This window comes from Scomber japonicus, chromosome 3 (genome assembly GCF_027409825.1).
Source record: "Scomber japonicus isolate fScoJap1 chromosome 3, fScoJap1.pri, whole genome shotgun sequence".
Lineage (NCBI taxonomy): Eukaryota > Metazoa > Chordata > Actinopteri > Scombriformes > Scombridae > Scomber > Scomber japonicus.
The window spans coordinates 6,511,154-6,524,420 of NC_070580.1; positions in this window are offsets into that span (position 1 = coordinate 6,511,154).

Here is a 13,267-nt window from a genome sequence, read left to right on the forward strand (position 1 = left end):
TATTCCTGTGTAAAAATGTTGCAGGAAGTTTTGCTCATGTGAAATACCAGCCCAAGTGGGAGGAGTGTTTTGTTTGTTGTTGTGCTGTTAGCGCACCCTGTAGCTACCGATTTTTTAAAAAAAAACCTGAAAAGGGCTGTAAAATGAATTGTTGCTAGCAGGGCTGGGTGTCGGAACTCAATACCTTAAGGTATTGACTGAAATAAATCAATACCAAGAAGTACTGAAAGGTCTCTTGCCAAATTATACCTACAATCAATCCTTTTTGCACCCAGAGCTAGAAAATACGACTATTTGTATGGACTTGCTCACAGCCAATCAACTCAAGCCTTCTTTGATTTAATGCAACATGTGATTGACCCACTGCCACAGCAGCTACGACCCGTTTGTGGTGAAGTCATGGTGAATTTGAGTTCAGCAATTTAATGCTTCTTCCATTCACAGGATGGGTATGGAATGAAGTACTCAGTTGGTATCAGTATCACTTTAAGGGTAATTGGATTGGTACTGGTATCATAATGTTTTAAATGATACCCAGCCCTAGTTGCTAATAGGTCTTGGAAGCGCCAGGGTTAATCTAGGCTGGGTTGTAACAGGTCCGTTAAAAAGACGGGTGGTGCTGCTGATGTATGTACGTAAAGTGCTGGTGCATTTGTATCCAAATGTATCATCTGATGGCGTTGGAGGGTGGGAGAGATGGGGGGCAGCAGAGTTCTGATGGCTTAGAGGGAGATACTGTAACTATTGCAGGGACCTTCATAGCACATTCTGATGTCTCTGTTCCTAAATATGGTGGAATAGGAACTGTATATTTGTGTGTAAACATATAAAAAGTTCTGTTAGCAAGGTTACACCAATGTTGCCTCATTTAAACAAAGTTTGCATTTCGGTGGACATGGCCGAAATACTGCTGCTTCTACTGTAACCTTGCTAACATAGTAATAATTGATGAATTTGCTCATAAGGATGTTTTGAACTAAACAAGTAATTATAATATTATGTTATAAAATGAGTGTGATATGAATATCAACCAATATCACAAATATACTGTAATGTTTTTACTAAGGCTATAATATTAACTGTGCTTCACACACACAAACACACACACACTGAAATTAAGGTATCCTGAATAATAAACATTAAAACAGTGGTATCTCTAGTGTTCACTCCACTGCTGCCCTACATATGAAGGATATGTGTGTCAGTCAAATGTTTAGTGAAACATTCCTTCAGCTCTGTTCAAACAGTGCAGTCGGAGCTGACGCATGCAGAACCTTTCCTCTCAAACGCTGTGCAATGCAAATCTGCACACAACACCCACCGCTTCACCAACACACAACCTACACACATATACATATTCTGTCTATGTAAACACACACACACACACACACACACACATATATATATATGCACACACACAGAGAAAATGCAGAAAATGTTGAGCCTAACTTTGATTGAGCTCACTGTGTGATTAATGTGAAGGGCAGATGGACTTGTAGCGGCCGTCATGCATAAACCAACTCCCAGCCTCCTACAGCATAGAATACTTGAACAGGACCCCCTCTGCAACAGTGTGTGTGTTTGTGTGTGTGTGTGCGCTTTACTGTCAGTGCTTTCTTTGTATCTTCTTACTCTTGTTCGATTGAAAGAGGGAGACACACAGGCCACTTTGTTTTTCTGTGTATTTGTGGCCTATGGATTTGACCATTGTTTCTCCAAAAGAGAGTGGGAGAAAAAAAGGGGAGGGGGATTGAAGAGGAGAGAGGGGGGGGGGGGTGAGTTTGAGAGTACAGTAGACAACGAAGGTCTAGTACGTGATTGGTACAGCCGTCTCTGACTGTTCTGTCCACAGTCGCACCACGTTTCAATACATTTTCAAGTGTATCCAAATTTCCTTGTTAAATACCACAAAAAGTGTGTGAGTGTTGCTATAAGCCTGTACGTTTGGATATATGTGTGTGTGGCCACATGGTTGTTCCTTGTTGCCATGGTGACGTGGTGGGCATGGAGACAGCGGTGGCAGGTTGGGGTCGGGCACAGCGGGGGCGCGGAGCTGAGATTAACTGTGACTGAGGAGAATAAAACAGCAGGCTATCAAGGACTGACATGACCTCCGTCTCTCTGCCCCTCCAGCTACCGGCAGCACATCCAAAGGAAACTTTTCATTGTCCGACGTTTTGGCTGCAACTTTCAAGATCAACCTCTCACTTATCTCTGTAAACCCTTGCTCAGTGCTCTGGGAGATGTGTGTGTGTGTGTATTTTTGTGTGAGGTATTGTCCCTTCAGTGAGAAGTCATGTCCAGCGATAACACAATCCTGAGGGTGTTTTTTGAAGAAATTGGGTATATTAGACTCTGAATATTAAAGTTTTAATGGGAATATTGAAGTGGAGATATCCAAATACTCATCAAACAGGCAACCTCTCACACTGGACGACTGTGAGGTGTTACAGTAAAAGACAAGGTCAAATTGTAGCTGTCAGTTCCATTGCTGCTGCCTGTCCATCTCAGCACCCTCCGGCCTCTTGTCTAAAACCAACCTTGTGTTAGCGGCACAGAGGGATCCATTGTTTTGGTGGTTGTTCTGATGGATGCCTGGCCGATGACTTCAGCTCCGCCATGAACTGTCTCCTTATTCTCCTATAGGACTGGGATCACAGCCGTGCCGGTCTGGGCATGGGACCACAGCTGAGAGGGAACCAGGGGTCCAGTTTGATGCTGGGCATGTATAGCTGTGGAGGAAGTTGATCTATAGATACACTGTTGACAGGATAAAACGTTTTTAAATGTCTTCGTTCTATGTTTAAACCCACTCATTACAAATGACATGAACTTTACTACTATATACACATTATATTAATTACTGACTGACTACCTGCCCTTCAGACAGCCACTGGTTAAGTCTATATTACTTCTACACTGGTATTTTTGCATGTTTTAAAAGATTAATAAATTCAAGAGCAAATATGTATTTTTCCACACGAATAATCAAGAGCACGTATACAGTATACGTGCTCTTGATTATTCGTGCGGAAAAATACATTTTGCCTGCAATTTGCTTTCTTGTAGAGACAGCAAACTAGCTCAGCACATTCAGTCAGAAAAAGGTTGAAGAAGATGATGGAGAAGGTCTAAACACATTGTTAAATGTTATTACCTTTTAACATTGTTATGGTAAATATAACGCAATATTAGCATTCATTCTGGGGCCTCCCAAAGAATGTAAGTCCAATATTCACTTTGCTTTTAGCTGCTAAATGTGGCTAATTGTTAACTATACTGACGAGTCTTTCATCCCGAGAAAAACAACATCATAGGTCGAATATTCAGTCACCAAAAATTGACGTTTCATTGACAGGTGCCACCTAGTGGCAATAGTAATTATGGTCCAGGGAAGTGACACAGTTCAAATGACGTCAGTATGAAGTCACTTCCTTGTGAGGCGGAGTGGGACTGAACCAAAACTGAAACAATCAGCTAAAAGAAGCTAAAAAGTCCACTGTACTATTTAGCTTTAAGGCTGCCCCAAGTTTTAATCTCGAGCAAGCCAACTATCACATCATGTACTGTAGCATCTGTTAGCATGAACTGCTTGAGAACGAGATTACTCCCTCTTATACTTCTTTATCCTGTATGGTCATGTAAGTCAAAAGACCCAGAAAGCAGCATTTTGAGCATATAAATTACAGGCATATTCAGCCTATGTCAAAACTTCAAGATTGTTGAAGAATTACTATTTTGTGTGTTTTTCAATTGATCATAAATCCAAACATAGCATGGTTTACTGGTGGTTATAGACATCACTGATTCACAGTATTAGATATGGTGTTATTGGGTGTTTTAAAAGGCCTGTCAGTCTAAATCAGTGTTTTAAAGTTTAATGATGAGGCTACACCCTTTGGTTTACATTTGGATTAGAGATAATGCCTTTTACAGGAGTTGTTCAGCAGTGCAGGTGAGGATCTGGTTAAAGTTGTGTTTCAGGGGAGTAGCCTGAATGTTTGTTCAGCACAGTGTGGAGGAGCTAATGTGCCTGAATAAACTACAGCACCAACAGCCCAATGACATTTTTATTGGCCGCCATAAAAACTGAGTGTAGAAATAATGATTCTTTATGAATTCCACGCACTCCACATTATCACACAAATGTGCAATTTCACTGTGAGTGAAAGCAGAGGTCTAGTAGTCTGTGTGCATGGAGGGTTCATATGCTAAGCAATGTGTTAGCCCTTGTGAAGGCATTAGTTGCTCTTTGGGGAACAAGTTCACAGTGCTAGGGGGTATTAGGTTAAACGCCACGTTGATATATAGCGCTACTCCCTCCAGGAATCCTCATCTCCCATTCCTTTCCACCTGCACCTTCCTCTTCAAATCTCTGGCTAGCACCCATAAGCCCCTGGGTGAACAGCAGTGATTCTTGGAGGCCCTTTTGTCCCATCAAATGAAGACGTCGCCGCCGGTTGTTATGGTGAAGGAAGGCTCGGGCGATGCTTGGCTCAGTGCCACCCACTTACAGGGAGACAGATGGGAGAATAAAAGGATTTGGAGAGATGAAAGTCAGGTTGGAAAAGATGTTTGAATGAGGACAGGGTACAGAACATAGCATAAGAGGGAAAAGTATTTTACAATGTGACAAAAAGTGCATAAGTTGGTGGGAAAAGACAGCAAAAAAGGGGAAGTGGAGGAGACAGAGAGGGGGAGATCCTCCCTCACGAGACAGCAGGTACATGACACATTTTTGGAATAGCAGCCGATAAAAAGGCAGCAAAGAGTGTGAGAAAGGTTCTGTGGACAGTAGTTGCTGAACACCAGGCTAAATGCTCCCAGACAGTGTTAACACCTTGTCACTGGCAAGGTGGAGCTACTTCACTTTTATTCACAAGTTAAAAGTACTTTTCTTTGAAGTGACTTGTTTCACCAACCCAAACCCTTATTTGATATGGGAATTGGAAATGTATACTGTTTTCTAACGGTTTTAAAGAAATGTTTTGCAGATTTATAATAGAGCTCCATGTTTCTTGAGGTGAGTTTACCTTATTGCCATTACTACCAAAATTGGTAAGAACTTGTTTTGGTGAGCTGATTCTGTACACAGGACAGACATGACTATATTTAACACAACATAGGCCTAATATTAACCCATTATATAACCCTTACCCTATTAAAAATACACAAAATACCATAAAACATACAGAATATGCTTAAGTTAAAAACAACACCTTATTTAAGATGCTAGAGATTTACCATTCAAGAGTCCAACAGCTTCAACATACAATACATCTTTTGAACAGTTGATATTTAAAAAACAAAGTTGTCTATAGCATTTCCTCTACAGATTGGATATGCTGGATGAGAAGAATCATCCCCAGTGATATACGGAGCTGATTTGTGAATATGAACTATATGAATTAAAGAAACAATGGGGACAAGCCTATTATTATAGATGGAGTCTTATGATTATCTCCAATGCCTTTGTTTTAGCAGTAGTCAAACTAATAAAAAACAAACTGAGCGTGCAAGTTAGCACTGATTTGTAAAATTGGAAATATAAAAATCTATAGAAATATTTAAAAACATAAACTCCTGAAACATTTGCAAACCAACCAGAAACCAAATTTTATATGCCCGTTCTGGATGTTGCACTATTAACCCAAAACGATCCCAGAGCACAGCCATGCTGTCTGAATGGTAACACCTGAGTGTTTACACCTTGCACATAAACAGAGTCTGAACAGGGATTGGTGGATGTGGGAAAATGTTTCGGCTTCATGAAGGTGGCACATATTTGAAAATGAGCAGTAAGGAATACAAGCTACTTCTCTTATGATGTGAAAAGAGTATAGAGAAAAAGGGATGATGAGGGGAGAAATTCAAGCATGGGTCCTAATCAGTGGAACAAAGCAACAAAAAGGAACTAAAGTATCGTTACTAAGGTCAAGATTTTACATAAAAAGCACATAGGCATAGATGCATAGTTGTAAACTCTGACATACATGGCACTGTGTGGTATAATGACATTGTGCTGCTTACTTTGTGATACATTTTACAGCTTTTACTTCAATAAGATTAGGATAGCACATTTTATATTGACATATTTTATTTTATTAATTGCTTTTATTTGATCAATAGATCTCATTACTTCTTCCACAATCAGTGCTAATAGTTATAGTTTAATTGAATGTTGTCTTACTTGCTTGAACACAATCTGAAAATGTACAGTAACACAGTTTTGTCAGCACTTTCCACTTCTATGTAGAAGCAAAGATTTCAGAAAAATGGAAAAACACCTTGGCTCAAGACAAGAATGGACCGTGCTGAATTAGTGATGATCATCAAAGCCTAGTGGGAGTCCCTGTCTCCTCGCAATGAGTCAGCACTTGGCATAAAATCTCTGCTGGTACCTCAGGAGTTAGTGGACAGCTTGAGAAAGATCAAGGAGGAAGTCATACAGTGGAGTCACCTTCCTTGAACAGAAAAATGGGTTATAAGCTCCTCCTGTTCACTGTATGGCCACCTGTTATCACATGACTGTACACTTCAGCCACGTGATGACAACTAAGCCAGCTCCATGAGGTGAGTGGTTTAGGGCAGGATACAATTTTTGAATAATTTAACCAAAGTATTGCTCTTTACTCATTATAACTTATAAAAGTAATAATGATATTGTGCTTGTGACGTAGCTGTGAAGTGAGAGCTGAGGAGGAAGTGAAGATGGAGAGCATGAGTGAGTGGTGGCAGAGGAGGTTTGAGGGGGCAGAGGGGCTGTTCAGTGTTTGGTTAAGGCCAGATGGCAGGAGAATGGCGTCTGTATCCCCTGGTCCGTGTGCTGCGTAGCGAGGGCTGGGAGGAATGCACGTCTTTTCTTTGCTCTCTCTCAGTGAGTGGAGACTCAGAGGACTGCTGTATAACAATGGATTAAGTCCCACATTCCCTTTTTAATCTCTCTATAGTCACCTTCAGCTGTTCACCCTCAGGCCTCTGCTCCTCTACCTCCCACTGCCTGTCTGTTGATGTTGGGCTGTACACACACACACACACACACACACACACACACACACACACACACACACACACACACACACACACACACACACACACACACACACACACACACACACACACACACGCACCACACTATAACCCCATCACTCAGGTGAATTTCTCACAGATTGTGACTGAGGTTAATCTGGAGGCAACATTCGACACACTGTACTCCCATCATGTTGTTTGTGAGCTGATGTTCCAGGACTTACCACATACATACAGACATTTATGATTTCTCATATCTTTATCTTGTTGTACTGTAATGTACAATGATAATAATGGCATTCAATTCAATATCACAAAAAGTCATGTTCAAATTTTAACAGAGTATGTGGCAAAGTCATGAAATGGCAAATGATAATCACAACTTTCAGTCAGTCTGGATGAAGTGCATAAATTATTAAGTATGGGGCAAGTTTTCTTTGGTGTAAACTAATGTCATACACATTATCTTTATCACTCTGTCTAATTATTAAACCCAACAAGAGGGGAATGCAATCTAAATATGATACTATTCGTTACAATAAAATACAATATGATATACTTTATTGTCCCTGTTGGGAAATTTGTCTTGCTCTCAAAGGCTGTGCATTTAAAAGGCTTCACAGTTATAGTAAAACGCACAAAATGCACAAAAATAAATTGCACATAACAAAATATTGCACTCACCCCATGGTAAAACACAACACACATTGCATGTAACACATATTGCGCACACTGTATAATAAAACACCATGAGATCATTGGACAAACTCTTCAGCCTCAAGCAGCATTGTTTCAAAGTTGCTGTTAAATGCTAATGCTGTGGTATTGAGCAGGTATCATTTTTTACCATGTCTGCCATCGTAAAGTAGTGTGTTAGCATGCTAACATTGGTTATTTAGCACTAAACACAAAGTACTGCTGAGGTTGATATGTCATGAGTTAACCCTAACCCATAAACCAACCTCATAAACAAATTCATGTTTTGATCTGATTTCGGTGCTATGAAACGTTAAGAATTTACAAGATTACTAGTCGTCCTATAGTTAGCCACATTTCATGGCAGTCCATGATCATATACAGGACTAGATGAAAAATCGGCGGGGGGAGGGGGGGGGGGGGGGTCACCAAAGTCATCAGGATTCATCCTCTAGGAACCATAAATATCTTTACCAAATTTCATTCCATCAAGACCAAAGTGTTAGACAGCTGACTGACAAACAGACGTAGCCATCTTCAGAACCATATTACTAGCAAGCCAAGGACTAGCTAAAAGATCATTTAGTTTTTACCACTTGGGTCATTTTCATATTTTTATATGTAATCTCTATCAGTGTTGATACCATTATTAAAATTATTAGTTAATTTCTGCATTTTGTGTGTTAATAAAGACATTTGGCAGGGCAAGAAAAACAAACACTGGCTCCCAGATAAGTAAAACTTGTTTAAATGAGAAAATGAAGATGAATGGTAACATGAACACTCAAACTGTCATAAACATTTTTCAAACAACAGTTTCCAGACCAACGTCCTGGTTCAACTTTGACCTACTGTACTTTCCATATACTGTTTACAGACAGTATGATCTACTAAATGCTTGTATTAGTTTCCCCATCAGAATTCATTGTAGCGATGTCCAATAAAACCTTTAGAGCTGGGATCAACGTTGCACACCATATTTCTGGAACATAGGTATACATAGACCTAAACCTATATGTTGTAATTATTAAGCCTATCCATTTCAATTGTTACACATCATATAATTTATTTATTAGGCAATTATAACTTTTCCACCTCAAAACTAACCAACCTTAACAATTTTTTGGAAATAGTGAAAGACTGTTAGCAAAATGAGGTGTTTCCATTTGTTTTTCCTGATTTCATGCATCATAATCAGCATTAAAATCCTCAATGTGCAGTATGCTTCCCAATCTGTCAAGGTTGGTGACTACTCCAGGGTGAGATGAAGTTGTACTGCTACAAAGGAAGGGAACACTCAGAGGCCCCACTCAGACCAGGTAGGCCGTTTCTAGGGACCCTGTTAAAAGCAGTCGTTTTCCAGAGCCCTGTGTGAACTGTAGGGTACAACAAAGCTCCTTCCGGCTCCAGATAAATGCACACCCATAAGAGGAGCCCTCCCTGCTACTACCGGCACTGCAGTGCCACTAAAAAACTAAAGAGTTCCTGCTCTCCTCTGTGTTCCCCTTCTTTTTTTCCATCAGATCAGCACAGGGCTCTCAGGAATTCAAGGAACCGGATAGAGCCAGGACATACAGGTGCAAGAGATTTGGTTCCAGCGACTGTATGGTACAGACAGAGGAGGGTAATACGGTGCCAAGAGGCGGAGGTTCAGGAAGGGGGTGACGTAGGACGACAAAGACGTGAGGGAGCATAGGCTAGATGATTTATGATTGTATTGTTGATAAAGAGGAGGAGATAGAAGTCACAGTTTACACTATGGGAGAAAATCATTTCCTCCTAACCATGTCTGCTGTTTTACTGAAATAGTTTAAATTTCAAATGAATTCCCAGAAAAGCTAAATCCTAGCAATAAGAAAAGGTAGAATTATTATTTAGAGAAAATAACATAAATGATTGATTAATTATCAAACTATTTGATTAACCATTAACTGTAATTCTGTAATAACTAATCCTAACTATGTCGTAGAATTCCCAGTTCCTATAGTAATCCATGATTTTACCATGTGTAAAGTCCAGAATACTTCCACACATCACTTATCAGATGGTTTCACTTATCACTTATCATGGTTTGCTAGTTTTGTCCAATTTAGTTTGAACAATAAACAAACAACATCCTAGTTTACTGACAACAGGGCAACAAGGCATGAAACAGGTCAGACTTAAAGTGCATTTAATTTGTTCCTATTTTAGACCATAGTTTAAATTTTGAACACAAAGTGAGACCTTTGAGTTATTATGTACTAACATGTACAAACAGAAATCATTGCCTAGGATTGTGGTTCCATTCTCACCGGGGTCATCCAGGGGCCTACTGCAGGACGACAGTATACACTGTAAAAGCAGTGTGGAGAAAACAGAGGGAAAAGGTCATAAAAGAGAAAAGAAGAAATGGGGCACAAAGGGAGGAGGAAGAGGAGGGAAGCCTGCTAGGACTTATTAGAGTGATAATAGGGGGCCAGAGTATGCCGAGGCAACTGGAAGGGGTCAACGTGACGAAAAGAGCGGCGGATGGAGAAGGAGGAGGAGATGGTGGGGGTGAGAGGGAGGAGAGTGGTGGGAAAAAGGACCTGGGCCTTCCCCATACTAAAGGGATGCTGGGTAATGGAGGGTGGCTTTCTCCGCAGAAGTAAAATCAGTAGAGCGAGCCAGCAAAATGTCCCATGGACCTGAGATCAACCTCCGCAAGAATAGATATGTATTCGTAGGAAAACATCCATCTGTGTATGTCCGCCACACAGCTACTCATGCAGTCACGCGGGCAGTGTGTATAATAAGCTACCATCCCTCCATGTCGATTCTAGTTACAGTAGGTCTATGGCGGTGGAAACCCCTGGGAGGTCCTGTGTCGTTGGGAACTCTCTCCTCTTGTTAGCCACTACATGGCTACGGTCTTTGATCAGCTCAGCTGACTCTTAAGCTCAGCTTAGTGCGGCAGGGGTCTGGAAAATCTGGGGAGAGGGAGAGAGGTGAGAGGTGGGGAGAGACGAGTAACTGATGGCACCCATTGAACCATGTGTCCTCTGGTGAGTGGTTTGAGGGAAGGTCAAGGAGAAAAGATGGAGATACAGGAGATGGGTGTTAGGTAAGCAGGCTGGAGTGTCAATGGGTGGAGAGGATGGAGAAAGACATTTTCCCCATGATGTTCAGGCAATTGCACGCTTCATGACCATAGTCACTAGAAGGAGCTGACCCAATAGCTGAACTGAAGCCAAGCATGAAAGCAAGGTCGACCATGGTGAGTTTAGGAAACAGTGGGATGAAAAGAGTTCCTCTGTGTGTCTGTAGATGTTCGAGACATTCATGGAAAGTGCTCCCATAAACCTCTCACAGTCGTTTTAGGATTTAAGCATCTGAAATGACATAATCAAGGCAATTAGGACATCAGCCAACAACAATAACCTCGCCAATCATTCAACCCTCAAAAAGAAGATCCAGCTTTCTTTCATTCACATTCTCAATGTTGCTTTTTGTGTGTCACGGCACTCGACGTTGCTGTCGACTTTGGGGAAAAGATGCCCTGTTCAACTCCATAATGAGCAGAGCCAACAGTCTCTTCAGGGGCACTTGAGCGGAGGAGCTCTCCTCGGGGCACTGACATACATTATTCATTTCTGTGCTTAGTTAGCATTCATTCAGACTCCACCTTCTCATGTGGGCTCTCTGGGTGCAAAACATTAACAGGAAAGGCTTGACGTACTGTAATTATAGTTTACTGAAGAGCGCTACACGGTCTCTGCTAACTCAAGTCCGCATCCCGAGTGATTTCAATTATATAGTATCTTCCAGATGTAAGGTTGCATACAAATTTCCTTCATGTGACATCAAAGTGAGACTGCTTCACTGAATAATCTCTACGTGTTACTTCAAATAGACTAATCCACAACCTGCCTGTTGTGTTACATAATTCTTCTCCAATACTGTTTACATGTCCACATGTGCCTCACGGTAACCCTGACAACACTGGCTAATCTGATAGGACCCTGATGCCTTAATTGTGTGTATGAGACTGTACTAACCACATTTGCTGGTTTCCTGTTTTGGGAGAGCCATATCAAAGAGATAAGGACTGTTAGTAGTGAATCATCCACACTGGTAATAGTGGTGGAGCCTTGACTGACAGTAAAGGGACATTGGGGTTAAGTCAGGTGAGATGATGACTTCATCTGAACTGTAACATGAAGGATATCACTGTCACATCACTTAGGTTCATTTCAGAATGACAATTTAAGGGTTAGGGTTTAAGACATTCTTTCTTTTAGGTTTATCCATAATTACGCCTTCTTTTACCAAATGTAATGTACAGCTGTTTTGAAAGTGAAGATAGTCTGGGTAGTAGGGAAAGCAGGTGAATTTTGGTTAAAATAAACAAAAAAAGTCATTTTAAAGTGATAGTTCGCTCAAATTACCAAAAAAAAAAGAGATATTTTCCCTACATTTGGTGGTTGTCGGACCATGCCCATAGTATAAAAAACTGTTTGTGGGTTATCAGGGAGTATAAGGGACACAATTTCAGAAAACAGTGAAAAAAGTAACTTTTTAAACACAGAACCGTCATCTTAATCTTTATTCTCAAACATTACCCCAACTTTATCCGCAGTGTTTTAGTTCCCTAAAACTAAACTCTTCCTTCTTCCCATAAAGGAATATGAAAAACTAGGTCTTAAGTAAGCATGCCCCAGAAACTTAAATTTTAATTGGAACTGGTTCTAAAATTTTAAGAATCTGGGGTAATAAAACCTTTGTGAATAAAAAGCCAAGAAGACTACCTGTTCAACGAGCATCAACATGTAGAAAAGTGATATTTTCATCTGCTTTGCCTGCAGTCTTCATCTACATCCAGTATGTTTTACAGGACCACTGTGCACTGGTTAGGCTAATAGTAAAGTGTTAGGAACTAGCAGCTCACATAACGGACACTGGCGTCAGTAATCAGAAGGAATGTGTGATTCTTCATATAGAACGTTTAAAGAATTAAGAGTCTAGTTTATCAAAAAGTATAACAAATAACTTTTTGTATGTAACAATTGTATCTTTTTTTTCATTACACCCAAATACAATGAAAATATGATGAATATATAATTCTTACAAGATTGCAACACCATTTTTGTAAAAAGTCATATCCTTAAATACCTGCAAATTACACTGAGAATGTCCAGGAATTTGAAATAAAATGAAAGTAACTATAAAATAACGTAATTTATTTAAAAATAATTTTGGCATTTGTGTATGAGAACGTGTTGCTCTCATGCCTATGAGCAGTAGGACAGATAATTCCTTAAAGTTGAGTTTTTTACTTGGACTTGGCCACAACCCCACCAATGGTAGTGTGTTGTTATGATTCAAAATCAGAAAGACCTCTAGAAGTCTCGCCCCACCCTCCACCACCTCACCCTGCACTACCACTCCACTGAACCTTGTTTTCGCTCTTTCATCTCGTCTCGCTTCTCAAGCTCAGCTGACCTCTGTGCTCTGTCCACAACTCCATCCATATGTCAAGCTCTTCATTAGACACTGCAGAGCTGAACGTATTACGGTTACA